General features: G+C 43.4%; 1 long non-coding RNA gene across 2 annotated transcripts; it reads right to left on the bottom strand.

The window, feature by feature from the left end:
• Window positions 1–6,066: 6,066 nt before the first annotated feature.
• LOC142053784 (uncharacterized) lies at window positions 6,067–14,325 on the bottom strand. 2 transcript variants are annotated; one of them, XR_012659322.1, is made up of 5 exons: window positions 13,902–14,325; window positions 12,934–13,074; window positions 10,657–10,760; window positions 7,980–8,048; window positions 6,067–6,975 (listed from the first exon to the last, which is right to left on the bottom strand). It is a non-coding gene; the product is annotated as an uncharacterized LOC142053784 (long non-coding RNA). The 2 variants fall into 2 exon arrangements; XR_012659321.1 differs by having other exon boundaries at window positions 6,067–8,048.
• Between the last annotated feature and the right edge of the window lie 5,031 nt (window positions 14,326–19,356).

Below are 19,356 nucleotides of genomic sequence, written 5' to 3'. Positions count from 1 at the left end.
AATGTAAAAGCAGTGAGTGAAAAAAAGCTCCAAATAGAAATTCAGGAGAATAATATATATAAGGGCAGAGGGCTCTTTAATTTAACATACAAATGCATAACACTTCACAGACTGGTAGCTCAAGTCAGACAAGTCCTGACTACAGATAAGCTGCATATTTTTAATGCTAGAGAGTTCACCTGAGGATATGACAGATTCTGTAAAACCCACAGTCTAGCTCACCCGAAGGTGTGACTGTAACACTCCACCTTGTGTTATGCAAAGTGAAAGTTACAAAGCCTCTTTCTGTCTTTAAAAGTATATGGCTACAATCTATGGCTACCATAAATCTAAAAGATTAGATCCCAGCATTTACCTACTTCTCACTTCAATTTGCCTCTGCATGAACTTCAGCTTTTTAGTTTTCAATGGCTATGAGCAGCGCTTAAAGAATTGAAGGTCACCAATCCAGGAGCACTGATCAGAGGGCTCTTGTGTTCAGTGGTGGACTCTCTGAGTTTGTAAAATGAAAATGAAGTGGCAGCTGCTGTTCTCCTCATGCTTTCTGGATTCAGCAGCAGATTTTGAGGCTCACAAACAGAAGGCTGGTCCTGAATTAACTTTGAGTAGAGTTTAGCACCCACCAGTTTTTCAAGTCTTTGAAAAGTCTTGTGGTTGGTCAATCAAATATATTCCATATTAGCAGACACCAAAAAAACCCACAACTCTGGAGACCCCCAGAAAACAAAAGACACTGCAGCTACCGTCCTACATGCAATACAAACATATCTGATATCAAAGTGCTAGCTTCTGAACATGCAGTTGTTGGGGATCTGTCCCCAGATATTTTCTCTGGGTTCCCTAGTCCAGGAGGGTACACAAACAAAAGGCCATCATCACTGAGAGAGGCCACTGTTCCTGCTAGGTGGATGGACCCCGGTACTACCTGCTTTTCTCTCTTCCTCTGAGCTCTGTAGCCTTGTCTCAGAACTTGACAGTCTGACTTCAGAAATGGTGATTTTCTGGTAATGCAACACTGACTCAGTGCAAAAGGCTCAGGTCTGACATGAATCCATGGAATCAATAGGTTTAATTATCATTGATTGCACATGATCAGTCACTGTCAGAGACACCAGATTCAACAGAACATGTTTCCCTACGCTTGGGCAATGGTACCATAGGAGAAACAAAGCAGTGTATCATGAGCAAGTGCCATATTGCTCAGCACATCCAACTGCAGTGAAAGCCTAAGTAGCATATCTGATGAAGATCACTCTGAGCCATACAAAGAATGGTTTTTAACTCCACAGTGTTCTGCCCATGAATCAAGAGACAGGTAGTAAATGATGCTTACATAAATACCACACCTAAGCCATGGATTTCTTCTGTTTGTTAGAGATCTCAGCAGCTGTCAAGAGCTTTTTATTGTTCTGCCACCCTAGGGAAACTGTAAAATGTGTTGCCATTCTCACTGCCATGCAAACAAAATTTCCTTGAACAGTTCAGGAAGCAAGAAAACAGTGAAAGGGGAAGAGAATGATGCCACCGGCAGAGCCCAGATGGAACAGCCCGCACTGAATCTTTGTACTGAAACTCACTGGAGTTTGCCAGACTTAAGTGTCTGATAAAGCCAGCCTGGAACTCATCACTGCTGGGGCTCCCAAAGTGATCCAACATCCACCCATTCGGTGCATGAACTTTATGAGGGCTTACATTCAGTAGGGTGCAATGACTCTCATATCAAAGGTATTGGTACATTAGTACAAACTTATATCTAGAAGAGAAATCTTTCCAGTACTTTGCAAGTCTCAGTGTTGAAAAGTTCAAACTGAAACTTCTTCCTGTAATGCAAGCTTGGGGGGTTTTTTGGTTATGTTCCACGGAGACTTAGAAAACAGATTATTATATTCCTGTTTGCATCAAGCCTTTTACATACATGAAGCTTGTTGAATATATTCTTATGAGACTTACTAAAGTTAAACAAGCACTGAGCCTGTCAGTCTTTCTGCTCTGGTCATGTTTTGCATGTCTCTCATAGTGCTCTTCTCCTCTGAACTATTGCTACACATCTTTACTGAGCAGTCGCATCCAGACTATGGCATCTGAAGTCATTCTAGTGCCAAAGTAAGGATTACTGCACATATTAAAAGTTATAACCTTGGTTGCTCACTCTTGTGTGGTAGTGATTTCTCTTTTTTCACAAGCAATTCAGCTTGTCTTCTGCTGTGATACCACACTTTGCTACAAAGCTGCTATCATCAAATTTTGGTATTGGTTTATTTGTATAAGCTGAAGTTTGTAACCTTCCACTTGTCACTGCTGAATTTCAGCTTTTTCCCTCCCCAGACAGGTTATACAATTCTTCAAAATCATCCTGAATTCAAATCCTGTCCTCCTGTGCTTACAATGCCTCTGAGCTTTATGCCATCTGAAAATTTAATAACCATACTCTCTTTGCCATCACCTAATTCATTAATGAAAACACACACCAGGATTGGATCCAGAACAGACCTGGCTGAACTCCACTTTCTACCTCCTTCCACTCTGACAAAGCACCACCGATAACCTTTCTGATACATTATCAAACCAGCTTTGCACCCAATCAATCATTATCTCACCTAGACCCTACTGCTGCCGCTTGCTTAAGAGAATGTCACATACGACCATTTTGAAAACCTTAGCAATGGTAAGATTTGTGACAGCTACTTTTCCTTTATTCTTAAAGCCTCTTACATTGCTAAAAGTGGAGATTAGATCAGACCAACACAATTTATTCTTGACAAATCCACATGGGTTACTTGTCTTTGCCACTACATGAAGCAGCTGCTGCTGTGAATTGTTATCTTCCAGGTGCTTATGAAACATGCATTTGTTCCAGAATTTTTGCAAGGCTTGAAGGAAGGTGAACAGCATTTCCTATCCCTCTCCCCCAACAAAAACAAAAACAAACACAAACAAAAACAAACAAACAAGAACAAAAACAGAAACAAAAACAAAAACAGCAACAAAACCAAAAGACTTTTATCTTAGACTATATGCATTCTTTATAGCTACTATGATTTCTTGGCTTTGCACAGGCCTGGTGCTGTGTGAAACAACTGTCTTTAATGCAACAGCCACTTGCTGCTTCAGGCTCAGCAGACAGATTCAGGGCTGCTCAGGGACCAGGGCTCCAGCAGAACTCATTACAGCACAAGCACATCCAGCCTGGAAGGATTTGGTAGGGTCTGTACCTTGTCATGGCCAGTCCTGATGTGCCCTGGTGGTAATGGAGGGCTCAGCTCCTCTTGCAGTTTTGAATATGCAACTCAGAAACCTGTGGGGAAACATTAATTTCTGTTTCCCTACTTGGTTGCTGTGCGGAGGACACTTCAGTCTGGTCATGGTTCAGGGAAAAGGCGGTCACTGGGAGGGGGAAATGACACAAGCCTCAAGGGTCTTTGGGTACAGGACCCACTTTGGTCCTGTCCTGTCAGCTGGGAGCTCTCCTTGGCTTTTCTTGCAGTGGCCTATTTTCAAATAGATGTCCTTAATCCTATTTCTTAGAGCCAGAAAGGGCCTGAGCAGCATGCAATTTCTAAGAAGGCAGCAGGAACCTGACAGTTTTGATCCTGCAATAAGTAGCTTCAGTAGCTCAGCATGTGTCTGCGTGTGTTCCCTCGGCAGCTATGTCAGCTAGAGGATATCTGCACTCTTTGACTTGTAAAAAGGGTGTTTTAGATCAGCCCAGACATCTTCTTTTGATCTAGATGAAAGGAGGATTCCTTCTTGTTCTCAATACTACTGCTGGCTTTTAGGAGGTTCACCCTTTGCATTGGGTCTGCACACTCACAGAAAGCATAGGGAAAAAAAGTCAGCTCACATAGGCTAAATATCTGCCAGACTGATTGCTTCTGCACAGTTTTTCACACCAAAAACCCTATTAGAGTTCAGCTATTTCTAAACATCCACACAGCAATAACAGCATGGTTCTGTGTCTGGTTACTACTTGCAACGTTTCCTTTGCAGATTTAAAGCAGGCCTTATCCAGACTGAATAACTGATTTGTTCCCAGAGCTTTAATAAACACAAGTTATCCCTTCTTCCTAAATTTTTGCAACTCTGAGGTTTAAGCATGCTCTTGAGTCCCTCTCCTAGAGTTTGGTGGTGTCAGGGTTTGGACAACTGGGAGGAGCTGCATGGCCTATTGTATATGGGATTGAGAGGCAAAGCTTCTCAGTAGACCCCCTTTGAGCTAATGTCTATAAAAAGTGTATTGGGTTTGCATGGCAAGGTTTTGGGAGCAGGGAGGCTACAGGGGTGGCTGTGAGATGCTGCTAGAAGCTTCCCTGATGTCTGATAAAGCCAATGCTAACTGGCTCCAAGACAGACCCGCTGCTGGCCAAGGCTGAACGCATCAGCAATGGTGGTAGCGCCTCTTGGATAACATATTTAAGAAGGGGGGAAAAACCTTCACAACAACAATTGCAGCCTGAAGAAAGGAGTGAGAATATGTGAGAGAAACAACTCTGCAGACACCAAGGTTAGTGAAGGAGGGTGTGGTGGTGGTCCAGGCACTGGACCAAAAATTCCCCTGCAGCCCGTGGTGAAGACCATGGTGAGGCAGGCTGTGCCCCTGCAGCCCATGGAGGTTAGCGGTGGAGCAGATATCCCCCTGCAGCCTGTGGAGGACCCCACACTGGAGCAGGTGGATGCCCAAAGGAGGCCGTGACCCTGTGGGAAGCCCGCGCTGGAGCAGGCTCCTGGCAGGACCTGTGGACCCATGGAGAGAGGAGCAGATGCTGGAGCAGGTTTCTGGAAGGACTTGTGACCCTGTAGGGGGCCCACACTGGAGCAGTTCATGAAGAACTGCAGCTCGTGAGAAAGACTCACGTTGGAGAAGTTCATGGAAGACTGTCTCCCATGGGAGGGACCCCACGCTGGAGCAGCGGAAGAGTGTGAGGAGCCCTCCCCCTGAGGAGGAAGGAGCGACAATGTTTGATGAACTGACCACAACCCCCATTCCCCGCCCACTGCACCCCACTCAGGGTGAGGAGATAGAGGAAATCGGGAGTAAAGTTAAGCCTGGAAAGAAGGAAAGGATGGGGGAGAGGTGTTTTAAGATTTAGGTTTTGTTTTCTCATTACCTTATTCTGATTTGATTGGTAATAAATTAAACTAATTTCCCTAAGTCAAGTTTGGTTTGTCCATGATGGTAACTGGTGAGTGATCTCGCCCTGTCCTTATCTCGACCCACGAGCCTTTCCTTATATTTTTCTTTCCCATCTCCAGCTGAGGAGGAGGAGTGATAGAGCATCTTTGGTGCTCACCTGATGTCCCGCCAGGGTCCACCCACCACAAAAGGCTACTTGCCCTTCCAGGAAGTTAGACTTGATGACACTGCTTGTTCCTTCCAGTTCTGTGTTCTTAGTTGTCTCTTTGCTTACTAGATGGTGTTGCTTGTTGGGAACATGCTAAACTGATGTTCTGTATATCTAGACTGTTTCTGTTTGAAATGTTAATGTTACTTTCCTTTAACTTTTTGAACTGTTGTTTGTACTTTACAGTCTGGCACCAGTTCTTCACTGTTCTGACATTCTGCACAGTCATATACACTGGAGTTTTATGTTTTTGATCAAACTCTTGATGATCTCACTGAACGAAACTAGAAAAGAAAATGAAAGAAGTTATACAATGCCATGGATATCTGTGCATGTGGATTCTGCATCCTCATTTAGCAGAGCCATTAGGCAGATGCCCTGTACCGATTCCAGTTCCTCGCCCTGTTTTAATATTCAAAGCACTTTACAGACTCTTTTGGATGTCTCTGTGTCCATGCCAGACCTTCAGATATTTCTTCAGAAAGAAAGATAAAAATGGACTGACAATGTGTGGAAAAACTAGCACTAGCTTTACTTGAACGAGGTAGTTTGTCACTGGAAACAGCTTGCATTTCAGACTGATAGAAAGAGCCTAAGCCAAAATTATCATTTTCTTCTCTAGACAACCTCACATAGGATATTTTACAATTCTTTTTCAAAATGAAATGTGTTTCTTTAGTTGCACAAGTCCTCCCTTGCTCCCTCCCAAAAATTAAATGAGTAGTGTTTTATTTCAGAAGTATCAAGTTTGTATTTAATTTTTCTTACTGCATACAACACTAACAACTCTGCATCTTTTTTTTTTTTCTGTGAACACTGCACGTATCATACGTTAGCGAAATACAGACATTGTTTTTGGAGAAAAACATTTTTTAATCTAATCCCCTGGATAAAATTAGGGTGGCTACAGGCATGATGTTAAATTGATGTTTTCGAGCTGGAGCTGTTAAGCTGCAGGATCATTCAGGAGTCCTCGAAGGCTGATTCACTCTTATCTCCAGGATCAATTGCTGTCATTAGTATCTGTCACTGATTGCAAAGAGCTCCTTAGGCAAAGGGTTTCAAACCGATTCCCACTGAGGACCCCTCCATGTGACAGTAGTGCTGTGTATTGCCAGCTCTGTTGGTGCTTCTCAGAGAAGAAAAAGGACTTGAAGGACCCCAGAGCAAAGCTCTTCTCCAGAGGGACTCCCTGCAGGCCCAGCTTACTAAAGCTGACTGGTGTTTCCTTGAATAGGATGCTGTAAGGTACTAACCGCTCCCTGGTTACGGTGGCTTACACATCTTCTGAACGTGCCTGTCAGCAGGTCTCTGCAAGCATCTCCTAAAAAATGGGTCCTTTCTTGACCCCACAGCTGGGGAACTGTTCCAGTGATGGGCTGCGGTAAGCTCTCAAATTTAATATCTGCCACAGAGAAATCAACCATCTCGGCTATGGATCCCTGCTCTTCACTTGAATTTTCAGCCAGAGAGGTCCAAATTCTTCAAACAGTGAGGCCAAACTTTTGGAGGTGATAAGGTGGTATTAATTGCACACCATGGTGCTCAGTGGCCATTTCTGTATGTGATAGCCTGTGCCTGTGATCCTCTGGTCGGTGAATAAGGCTGAACTAGTTGGTCTCTCCCAGCTACACACCTGCAAAAAAATCTGGACGGTTTAACCTGCTGGAAATGGTGCCTGGAAGCACCATTGCTGTAGCACCAGTCTGTTGTATGCACCCTGAGCATGAAGGTTCAGCTTACAGATGGATTTGCCTATACATTTTCCTGAAAGTGAGACTTCCCCACCCCCAAAATTCCCAAGAGAGCTTAGCGCCTCAAAAGTTAGGTTGTGTTACAACAGGAACTAGGACGCTAATAATTTTAAACCCAAGAAAGTTCATAGTGGGAGAGAACAAATGAAAACTGGTCTATAAACCCAGCTCTGTACTGGCAATGGAGTCCTTTATCTGAGATTTGTTGTCTCTCCAGTAATCTTTCAGTAGCTTCTGGGATTGCAGTTTACTACACATAGTACCCTCAGGAGTAGTTTCTTTTCATCCTTTATCAGTCCTGGCTGCCTGTCTCCAGAAGAAGAGGCACACTGCTTCAGATTAAGGGTCATCTTGGACCATCTGTGCAGTATTCGCTCTCTAATTAGGGCCACAAAAAGTAGCCAAAGGAAAAAGAAAAGCAAGGAAAAAAACATTTAATACTACTCTCTAATGCTTTGACGGTTTCTGAGTATTTATGGTTCAGCAGAAACCTTAGCCTGACGTAGCTTGTCTGCTTAGTAGATAATCCCAAGTACTCTCTTCCAAATATCAGCCCAGTCTCCTTTGAGCCCATGCAAACTTCTTGCATCTACATCATCTTTGGCAAGAAGTTTCCCAGGGCTACAGCCTGTTTCATAAAGAATCACCTCTTTTTGAGGCTTCCACCATCCTCACTTCACAGTGCTCTGAACAGTCAGTCCCCGCCCACTCTCTTTTTGCTGCTTGTTAGATACAGGCACCTTCTACCTCCTGCCCGTGCTGCAGCCTCCCTCCTGGCCATGTTTCTTCTCTGCCATTCCACATGTCATCTTGACAGCTTTTCTCTTCCAGGCATGTTCAGTTATTCTAAAGAAGGCACATGCTTCTCCCTTCTTGATGCTTTTACCTGGCCAGGCTGTTGCATCACCAGCAAAAGGAAAACAGATGGCCTCTCTTCTTACTGCTCAACCACAGCCTTTGAAAGAAAAACACATAAACAACACGTGAAACATGTATGACTGGTCTTACGGAGTTTTTAATTGTGGTTTAAGGAAACCCTTGGTTTTTTTTCCAGTCCCCTCCACTCCAGCAGTTTTTCTTTGCTCAAAAAATTTTCACTTCGTTTTCAATTAAAATACATCAAGGACTGTTTCTGAGCAAATATTTTAATTAAAAATAAACATAATTGGGGTTGAATTGCAATGTCTCTGTGGGATAAAGGATATTCCACTAATACTAAAAAGAAAAGATGCAGAGTCATCTAGTATGAAAGTGCAAGCTAGATCTATAGTAAAGTCTGCTTTAGTTCCACTCACTTCTGTACAACTGCAGCAATTTACTGCACTTGACCTTTAGCATGAGATTTAGAAAGGAAATGTTTGATATTCTGCTCTATTTGCAAGAAACCTATGAGGCAGATAAGTAATACTGCCTTCTTTTCCAGATTGTTCCCTGAATAATTTCTTTGATACACAGTCAGGATTCAGAGGCCTTGATTTCTTGCTGAACAATTTCTTAGGAAGAGAGAGCCTGCCGTTGAACGCTACATCGTGACACCACAAGCCCATACGCTCCTGTTTTCAAATTCTTCCTTAAAGTCTTTCAAGAATTTTACTGAGAATCAGCACAAATCTATATTTCGGGAAAAATCTATGAAGCTTGTTAAATTAGGTGGGAATCTGTGTATCCTGGAGGTTAGCATTTGGGGTTTGCTTTCTCCAGCACTTTGTATGACTTGGGAAATGGTTCTAAATTTTACATGAAGTTACCTCTACAGGGTTCCCATCATAAATGCACCATGTAGTCTACAGAAAAGAAATGGATCTTTTTCTGCAGTGTGCACTTGGCAAGTGGTGCCGGTTATATATGAAGTCATCACAGAGCATTTTCTACTGGTTATTCTGAAACACAGAATTCTTTCAATAGTGGATGAGAAGAACACCAATTTAATTCTTGACATGCTCATTTTTCTCTAGAACTTCAATATACATATCCAGATATCTGCATATAACCTTCCAGCATTATTTCTGCCTTTTTTAAAGACAGAATGGGAATGGCTTTTCTGAAAGCTTTAAGCCCTAAGCTTTGCAGGACCATCACTTTATTAAAGTACTATAAAATATCTACACAATATCTCTTTAAAATATCTACACAATATCTATCCATAAACGATCAGCTGAAGCTCTCATACTAAGAGGGTGCTGCAAAGCTGCACATACAATGTTTTAGGCAATGTTTCAGAACAAGGGTATGATGACGAACACTGGGGGAAAAGGACCAGTTTTCATGAAGGAGCCTCTCAAGGGCAGCGTCCAGGTCTTTAAGAAGCTGACTTGCATTCATACAGTTATGTACGCAATTCCAGAAGCCAGTCTATGATACTGTCCACTTTGTGTGCTGAATACTGATCTTTCCTACAGAATAACATCTCTCATTATTAATGAAGAACACAGGCTTTCTCATTAATCCTCCCACTCGCTTGCTGTTGAATGATATTTACTGAGTAAATCACAAGTGCATATATATTTTTTTCATTATTACTTTGGGTCTTGTCTTTCATTCCCTGCCTATTTGGCTACTAAAGTAGTCCATGAGACCAAGTGAAACCATTACTAACCTAGGCAGCAGGGTTTTAGACTGGATTTTGAGGTATCTCTTGAAACATGCCAACTTTTGTACGTTAACAGCTTGTCCAAAATGGTGTCCAAAATGAAAATAAAATTTCACAAGACCAGGCATGCTTGTGCCTCTCTATTGCTGTCTTTTTTTTTTTCCTGATGCAAGTGAATTTTGTGCAGTTTTCAGTACGTAATATATTGTTGATATATAACCTTGCTACAGATAATGATGCTGGAGACAGAAGCAAGGATCAAGATCTACAGTATTTTTGTGTGGAAAAATTGTATTAATGAAAAATGCTGTGAAAATGCAAGGCATGAATACCTTATGGCCTCCTGATCTTTCAGAGCTGTCTAACGGCTCAGTAAACGTAGTTACTTCAGTCACATGCTTTCTCCATGCATGTTAACAGAACAGAAGGAAGACATAAAGTATAGTGAGCGATAAACTCCTTTAGCCCAGGCTTCATTCATTCAGTCACATGTAGAAAACAAAGTGCTTACTGAAGTACTTTTTGCTGCCTTTATGGTGAAGTTATTAAGAACCAGTCTGGAATGAGCATAACAGTAAGTATTCTGGGCCATTATGTATCTGGTTCAATAGCTGAAGAGCTAAGGACACCCCTTGCCACCAGAAGTTAAAATCAGCTTAGTACAAGACTATGGTCAATGCGCGTTCACATTCACACTTGTCTGCCTGGGATAATGCTAATGCTAAGGCATGTGAGAAAACAGTAAGTGGAGAAAAGCCATCGAATTGTACAGGTGGTGTTGCTGTTCAGTCTCTGCTTGCTGGACCAAGGCTTGACAAGTCATCGGGTAATGTGGTGAAGAGCAAGTCCAGCACGGCAAGTGTCAAAGGATGCTTGTCTTTACTAGGGGAGAGGAGTGATGTGCTGAATTAGAGACAAAGGAAGACAAGGCTGATATTACATAAGCTGCTTGATTTAGCTGCTGCTCACTCACCTATCAAAGGTGTCTCAGGCTAGACTAGATTCAGTATGCTGGCCCACAGTAGCATCCCATTGCATACAGATTTTTCTGGCTGCTGACTGTTTTTATCAAGATCTCTGGAACAACAATAAAAAAAAAGCAAAGTCAATAAGATTGTGTGCAAGTTATTGAAGAACCTTAAATCCTTAGGTTTAGCAGCGGTATTTTCTATCCATTTTTTATGTAACAGCTGTGGAAGTTGTCTGGGAGCATCACAAAGTGTTTTCAGAAAAAGATTGCTTTTATTCAGTTGACAGTCTTCTATTTATAGTTGGCAAATATTTCCACAGTACAGGTTTATGAGCACTCTGTAGGCTTTGGTACCATTACTCAAGCTTAAGCCAGTTATAGCCATGCAGCAGTTTGTATGTGAGGCTTTTTTCGCTGGGAGGAGCAATAGAGGATCTAACAGTTACAGTCACCTCAGGAACACAGCTGCCAGCCGTAAGGTCCAACAATGATTAACAAAATGTGTAATGCTTTAAAAAGTCAAGGTTAATAACTTGTTTTGCCAATGAATAAAAAAACCCCATAGAGGTAAGGTACCCAAAAGCTGCAAGTCCCCTTGCTTCAATATATTCAATGATAATGATGAGGAAACAGATCCCAAGCAGAAAGTCAATGGTCTGCACCTCAAACTGTGGGTACCTGCTGACTATAATTGCTGCTGAAGAGGCAGCTGTCTTTGTGCTCTGTCCAGTGGGATACCTTACTCAGAGTACCAAAATATTGTTGAACAGATCTGGAGAACAATGACGTTACAACATTGTGCCCTTCCTTGGGTGCAAAGCAGTGCTACACTTGTGGGCCAGTCAAAAATTCGGCGGCGGGGTGGGGAGGGAAGTGAGCCCTAAAACTTAGGCAATGTGGAAGGGATCTTTTTCAAAGCTGGGACAAGAACAAGTATGTGAACTTTCAGTATCTTTCACTCAGAAATTGCAGGGGCTTGCATGCTATCCTTAATAGTGCAGTGAATATCAGCTCTTCTTTTCCCAAAGATGTTAAGCTGCCCCAGCACCTTCTGTCATTCAGGTTAGTCCATCATTTACTACATGTGAACTGTCAGGTTAGATCTTGAACATGGTCTCTGCAGACTCATCCGTTGTACCCCAGGCAAGTACACGCTGGGAATGTTCAGTACATACAGGAGGGAATTTGAAAAATCGACCACAGAGAATGTCACTGACATCCCATGGGAGTCTGTATCTGTCTGAGATGGATTACAAGATCCTTTCAGAGTATATATGACAAGGGAGAATAAGGAGAATCATGGCAGCATTTGAAATTTTTTTCTTGCACATGCCTTGCACTCTATCTAATATGCCCAGTTCTTTGGGAAACATGGGGCTATTTAATCATGTTGAAATAAAACCAAATTATAGAGACATATTAATCACAGAATCACAGGTTGGAAGGGACCTCAGGGATCATCCAGTCCAACCTTTCTGGGAAGAGCACAGTCTAGACAAGATGGCCCAGCACCCTGTCCGGACGACTCTTAAAAGTGTCCAACGTGGCCGAGTCAACCACTTCCCTGGGGAGATTATTCCAGTGGTGACTGTCCTCACTGTGAAAAATTTCCCTCTGGTGTCCAATCGGAATCTCCCCAAGAGCAACTTGTGTCCATTCCCCCTTGTCCTCTCCATGGGACTCCTTGTAAAAAGGGAGTCTCCATCTTCTTTGTAGCTGCCCCTTAAGTACCGGTACACGGTGATGAGATCCCCTCTGAGCCTCCTTTTCTCAAGGCTGAACAAACCCAGCTCTCCCAGCCTATCCTCATATGGCAGCTTCCCAGTCCTCTGATCATCTTGGTGGCCCTTCTCTGGACCCCTTCCAGCCTGTCCACATCTTTTTGTATAGCTATATTAATATTTGGATGAACTTTTTTATGGGCAGACATGTAAAGCTTGTGGGAGTTTGCTAAGGGCAAGAAAAAGGGTACGACAACCTGTAGCGTATCTGAATAGTGAGGTATATTTAAGAATCAAGGAGACAGGAGTTTTTACCCTACTTGATTATTTCTGACTCACAGACTTTGCCACGTGGTATTTGCATTCATCAGGCTTCCTCTTCCATTCACTGCAGAGAGGTCATTGCTGGCCTGGGATATTAGGGAAGAAAGTCGTGTAGGTCTGTACTGTGCTGCTACTCACAGTTACAACTCTTGGGCCTTACTGATGAGGTTCCTAGGTGTACCCTTGGACTTGTGTCTGTGCATCTGCCCCACCTCCAGCCCCCCCCGCCCCCCACCTTTCAGGATCTTTAATCCAGCCAGGATCTTCACTTTCTTCTTTCCAGGCCCCCTACACCTTCTCAAAATTTCTTCATTTCAAGTATGTGTCTTCTTTTCTTTCCAGACTGGGAGCCCACAGTTTTCCAAGTCTGAATGGTCTAGGTACGGAACAACAATAAGTCATCAGCCTCCTATCTGGGGGTCTTTTCATGTCTCTTTACTGATAGGAGGATTCAGGATGTACCATTTCTGTTTAGACCAGAAGTTATCAAAATTTACAGCCAGCTTCTACTGGTTGCAGGTAGCAAGCAGCAGGCTTCTGCTTGAGAGATCAGAAGTTCAATTTCATAGAATCATAGAATGGTTTGGGTTGGAAGGGACTGTTAGAGGCCATCTAGTCCACCCCCCCTGCAGTGAGCAGGGACATCTTCAACTAGATCAGGTTGCTCAGAGCCCCATCCAGCCTGACCTTGAATGTTTCCAGGGACGGGGCATCGACCACCCCTCTGGGCAACCTGTGCCAGTGTCTCACCACCCTCATAGTATTTTTTTTTTCTTATATCCAGTCTAAATCCACCCTCCTTAGTTTAAAACCACTACCCCTTGTCCTGTCACAACAGGCCTTGCTAAAGAGGTTGTCCCCATAATTTCACACATTTCCCACAAACACACATGCACCCAATTATCTGCTATCAACGTTCACAATTTAAGCTATTTTTTCATGCAACAGGTATATAATCTGAAAAAAAAAAAGAATTACGGATCTCTAGATGAGAAGTGTTGTCATTTAGGATATTTAAGCAGTCTTAAACTGTTGTCTCCAGAAGACATCCCTGGAGCCAGGTGATAACATTTTTGAAATTTCTATGGCTTAATAATGAAGTGCCTCCACTTCTATCCTTTTGTCTCAGAACCTGCTTAAATTTGATACTCTCATAAGCCCATCAGAGATCATTCAAAAGCAAACAGCCCTTACTCTTCTTACCTCCAGCATCTTTTTCTCCCTTTCTTTCATTTTATTTGTTGGAGAGACAAATTACGACGGCTACTGTTTTGGCCAACACAGCTGTGCTTTCAGCTATAGAGCTGAGATATCTGATCATAACGCAGTCACTGTTGGGAAGCTGAGCCCAGAGGAGGTCCTGTCGCACACACGCTTGGGAGGCAGAGAACTGGGACAAAAGCAGAAATCTGTGCTGATTTTGACTTTGACTATAAGCTTCTGTAGGCAGCGCAGCGCAGCATCTCTTTCATTTGTTATTTCCGTCTATGGGAGTCTTGAAAATTTTTAATTAATAATAACTTTCAATGTAACGTAAAAACTTCAGACTTTTTTTTAACAGACAGATTGCTGTGATCATTAAGAGTGAGACAGTGCTGGCATGAAGTGTTTGGTGTCCCTGCCTTGTTCTTTCTCTTCATTAACAATGGAGGCCAAACTGTGTACTGTGAAAGTAAACATTTCAAAGTTCATAGCTCAGCAGCTGGTGAGTCACTCCTGAGCCAAGGGGAATGTCAATAAGAAGAGATGCACTGTGAGAGGTGATTAGTTTCTGTAGAGAGATTCAGTGATTCATTACCAGGGCTAGCTGCATTTTAACTGAAAAAGTTAGAAAACTATGTTTTGACCTAGTGGTTAATAAGGAAAACAGCACATTTTTTGTTGAGTGGAAGGTCTTAGCTAAAACATTTACCAAGATATGCTTGTAGCTATTAGCAGTACATGTCTTTCATGTCTTTTATTTGTATCTGTGCACTGCAATTAAGAAGATGAGTCTTGTGCCAGGATTGCATTGGAAAGCTGTGGAAACACAGAACAGAACAGTGGTCTCTGACCTAAAAAGATACTATCAGTGTAAAGCATGAAAAAAAATCTAGGTGTGTACAGGTGATGGGGAAGCACAAGGGGAAAAGATGATGATGCAGATCACATGGAAATCTCTGAAAGAGGCAAGAATTTGAGAAGCAGTCATTTAGGTCACACAAGGGTAACCTGAGAGGAGGTCAGATGAAAGGAGTGGAAGTACACTGGCAGAACTGAGAGAAGACTGACTTCATTTATTTAAGCAAGAAAAACAATTTTGTGCATTTAGTGATAAGAGATAAGAGCAGAGAATAGGACTCTCATCAAGAAGACAGTGAAAACAGAGAGGAAGAGAAAGATCTGTGTGGTGTTGGTTGAGGAAAAGGTTTTACTGCAATAAGCTGAGCTAGTAGAGGGTTAAGATTATGCAAGACTTGCCCTCATTTCTGTTACTTGTAACTTTGCCAGCCGTTAATTCTCCTGGCTGAAAATTTTCTTGCTGGGTGCGTGCCTGAGACTGAAGGGTGTGTATGTGTGTTGTACTATTTCAGTCATTCTGAAGACTGAGAACTGAAGAAAGCCATTTTTTCCATGTGAAAGAAAAGACACTAGGCTCTTTTTTTTTTTTTTCCTTCCTCAAGAGGCTTTAATGCATAGACTAGCTGAAAGTCCAGTTACAGAATCACAGAATCACAGAATGGTGGGGGTTGGAAGGGACCTCTGGAGAGCATCTCGTCCAACCCCCCTGCTTGAGCAGGCACACCCAGAGCAGGGGGCACAGGAACGCGTCCAGGCAGGGTTTGAATGTCTCCAATGAAGGAGACTCCACAGCCTCCCTGGGCAGCCTGTGCCACTGCTGTCACCCTCCAAGGAAATAAGTTTTTCCTCATGTTTATCTGGAACTTCCTGTGTTCCAACTTGTGCCCACTGACCCTTGGCCTGTCGTTGGGCACTATTGAAAACAGTCTAGTCCCATCGTCCTGACACCCACCCTTCAGATATTTATAATCATTGATAAGATCCCCCCTCAGTCTTCTCTTCTCCAGGCTGAACAGACCGAGGTCTCTCAGCTTTTCCTCATACGGGAGATGCTCCAGTCCCCTGATTATTTTTGTAGCTCTCTGCTGGACTTGCTCAAGCAGTTCCCTGTCTTTCTTAACCTGGGGGGCCCAGAACTGGGCACAGCACTCCAAATGTGGTCTCACTGGGCCAGAGTAGAGGGGGAGGATAACCTCTCTTGACCTGCTGGCCACACTCCTTTTAATGCATCCCAGGATACCGTTGGCTGCCTTGGCCACAAGGGCTCGGTGCTGGCTCAGGGTCAGCTTGTTGTCCAACAGCACTCCCGGGTCCTTCTCAGCAGATCCGCTTTCCAGTAGTTCATCCCCCAGCCTGTACTGGTGCCTGGGGTTGTTCCTCCCCAGGTGCAGGACCTTGAACTTGCTTTTGCTGAATTTCATGAGGTTGTTGATAATGGTAGAGCCATGTCTTTTGCTACTGACTCACAGATATCCAAGTTTGTAAATCATCTGGAAAATATGGTGGAAGTAAAAAGCTCTCAAGACACGGGTGCTCTTGAGCATGCTCTAGCACCTTACAGCAACTCCATACACAGCGGTAACACGTGCACTTTCCATAGATTTGGCAGGACCTTCTTTTCATTGACTCCAGATTGCCATAAGACCTAAGGTCTTTCTGAGTGTCAACGTGCACATTAGTTATGTGAATGTTCATACCATTAGGTGTTAGCATGCACGATAAGCTCCAGAGAAACCCACAGTAGTGCTACCCAACAGTGATGAGAGATGAACTATTCTCTAGGTTCTATTGACTGATTGACCAAATCTCTGCTGAGTTAATGGGAGCTTGGACAACCTACATGTTGACATCTAGATGTAGGTACTTGAATTTGGGCTGAATCCCATCCCTCCCACCTCTGGCAAACTGGAGATAAAGGGTGTTGACAGCAGAGGGTGTTGACAGGGAATGAGTGATGACAGCAGAAAGCCTATAATTTGTGTTCACCGTTGTTTCTTGTGAAGGCACCATGATGGAGGAGAAGACATTCTGGCTAAAGCTGACAGTGAGGGTTTGCAAGACAACAAACCTGAAAGCAAAGTCCAAGGAGCCCAGATACAGAGAGACGTGAGACTGGACTAGGTAGGAAGAGAGGGTGGAAAGAGGGGTGGAAAGGAATGTCAGCTGGAGAGGACAGGGGACAGAGCAGATGGAAATAGAACCAGTAGAAGTGGATTTCACTTGATTGCAGGAAACGTTTCCTGGATAGAAGGATGTGGGCAGCTTTTTTCCACAAGAAAATAAAAATAAAGCTCAAAACCTGACCTTGTATAACGTGAAATAGAACCAAATTTTCTAGTCCCCACTATACAAAAAGGATGTGGACAGGCTGGAAGGGGTCCAGAGAAGGGCCACCAGGATGATCAGAGGACTAGGAAGCTGCCATACGAGGACAGGCTGGGAGAGCTGGGTTTGTTCAGCCTTGAGAAAAGGAGGCTCAGAGGGCATCTCATCACCGTTAAAATAACCTTTAGAAAATAACTTTTAGAAGTGTTGTGATTTTTATTAAAAATAAAACAAAATCTCACCATCAACAAGAACAAAAGAACCACAGTAAAAATTCTTGTCAAAACTTCTTGCACACTCTCCATAGCCACGCAACATACGTGCTTCCTGGTGCTCTCAGCTGGCAATGACCTTGTACAGGGGTCATTTTACTGAATCTGTGCTTGCTCACATATATGGCTGAAGTTTGGGTTAGAGGCTAGGAAAAGACACAGCACTGCGCAACTCCATCATGTTTACACCCAGAGTAAATATTTGGTGCATCAGCATTTCCTTCTAATTCTTTTGAAAAGAAACCAAGTAATTTGATTAGCTAGATTACTAGCTAACTGTTCCAACACAGCAAGGTACAAGCAAGCATTATCCTGAATTAGACAGATCTCATCTGGCATTTCTAGAAGCCCTGTATTGTTTACCTGAACTTTAACTTTGGATAGCTTTGCAGGATCCTTACATTTCAGTGTTTCAGACTGTCTGTGTTTCATCCTAAATGTAAGAAAGTCACTGGGAGGTGCTTCAGCTTGTGTTTATAGACTTGTGTTGTCACATAGATGGATTTTATAATTAGTATTTCATAATGCCCAGGAGCCCTGGTCATGGATCAAGAACCCTCTTGTATTAGCAGCTGTACAAACAAAGACACAATGAGCTCTCCATCCTTGTGGATAGCATCCCTTCCCCTCTAATAGAATGTAGTTTTGTTGAAGTCAGGTCAAATTCTGTTGTCAGTTACCCTGGTGTATACCTAAAGCCACTTTGTTGTTATTTCCGTGTAAACCGAGAGCAGACTACAGAGCGAGGTTTTTTTCCTTCAAACAGAATGCCCTTCACCAGTGAAGAATTGCCTCCTACAGCAGAAACATACCACCGAGCTCTGCTGCTTAATCAGTCAGGTGCTGACAGTTAATACACTAAATGCCAGCAGTGCCAACTGGCAGCCTGTTGCTTGGGTGGATTAAACCAACTGTTTCTGTTCTCTCCCTTATGCTTTCGGCCCTCCCTACTCTTCTCAGGGCCGTCTGATTTCATACACACTATTAGACGAATGTGATAGAGTTATGTTGTCTCTGTGTAGGAGAGAGGCATGGAGATGCTCCGCATCGTGCTGGCCTTTAGCATAACACTTTTGTGTGACCAGATGGAGGTCCTGGTGTGCCGCACACATTTGGGGGCTTTCTGCCACCCTTCCTCTTTCTACACCTGATCGTGATGTTAGGTTGTTTGCCACATTCTGAAGGCTGAACCACCCAGTGCTTTAGAGGAGTGTCTATGCATGAGGAGGACATGCCAGGATATAAGACAGCACCTCTCAAGAAGACATGCAGGCTCAGGAGATAATCCTGAAATCTCCTTTGGATGCTCCTGCCACTCTGGATGTTCCCGCCACTCTGGATGTTCCCAGGGTCAAGTCCAAGGTGGTACTGCTGAATGGGCCTGTGGATGTTTAGAAAGATGTTAATTTCTGTAGGTCTTCTTTCCACCCGTGGTCTAGAAAAAGGGTGTCTCCTAGCAAGAGACTGGGGAGGGTGCTGCAGTCTGTCATGGTATGTCCACAGCACCGGATAGCCTCACCCTCTCCTTCTGTTACTTTCGCTGTAGATCTTCAGTGGGCAGAAAAATCTTCCCTGTAGCACTAATCTGGGTATCGCACTCCATCCATGTCTGAGCACAGATCTGAGATAACTCCATGATACAGGGACTTCTCTCATGGCAGAATGGTTTAGGGTCCATCAGCATGGGGTTGCTCTATCCCCTTCCTGGCTGATGAACCTGCTTCTCCACAACAAACACGCCCATGTCTGCACTGGGCACACCAGCAAGCCTTGCCTTGCCTTGCCTTGCCTTGCCTTGCCTTGCCTTGCCTCTCCTTTCCTTTCCTCGCCTCTCCTTGCCTCCCCCTCCCCCTCCCTCTCCCTCTCCCTTGATCTGTAGTCATTGCCAACCCTACATTTGGAAGAATAATGTACAAGTCAGGCAGCAAAAAAATTTTAAAAATTAGTTTTCATGTTTGTTCTTGGCATTGAATGACTCTTGTTTTTTCATCTATGACATT

The sequence above is a fragment of the Phalacrocorax aristotelis genome, chromosome 2, assembly GCF_949628215.1.
Source record: "Phalacrocorax aristotelis chromosome 2, bGulAri2.1, whole genome shotgun sequence".
Classification (NCBI taxonomy): Eukaryota; Metazoa; Chordata; class Aves; order Suliformes; family Phalacrocoracidae; genus Phalacrocorax; species Phalacrocorax aristotelis.
Note: the sequence above shows the minus strand (reverse complement) of the source record. Positions and strands in the feature narration are given on the sequence as shown.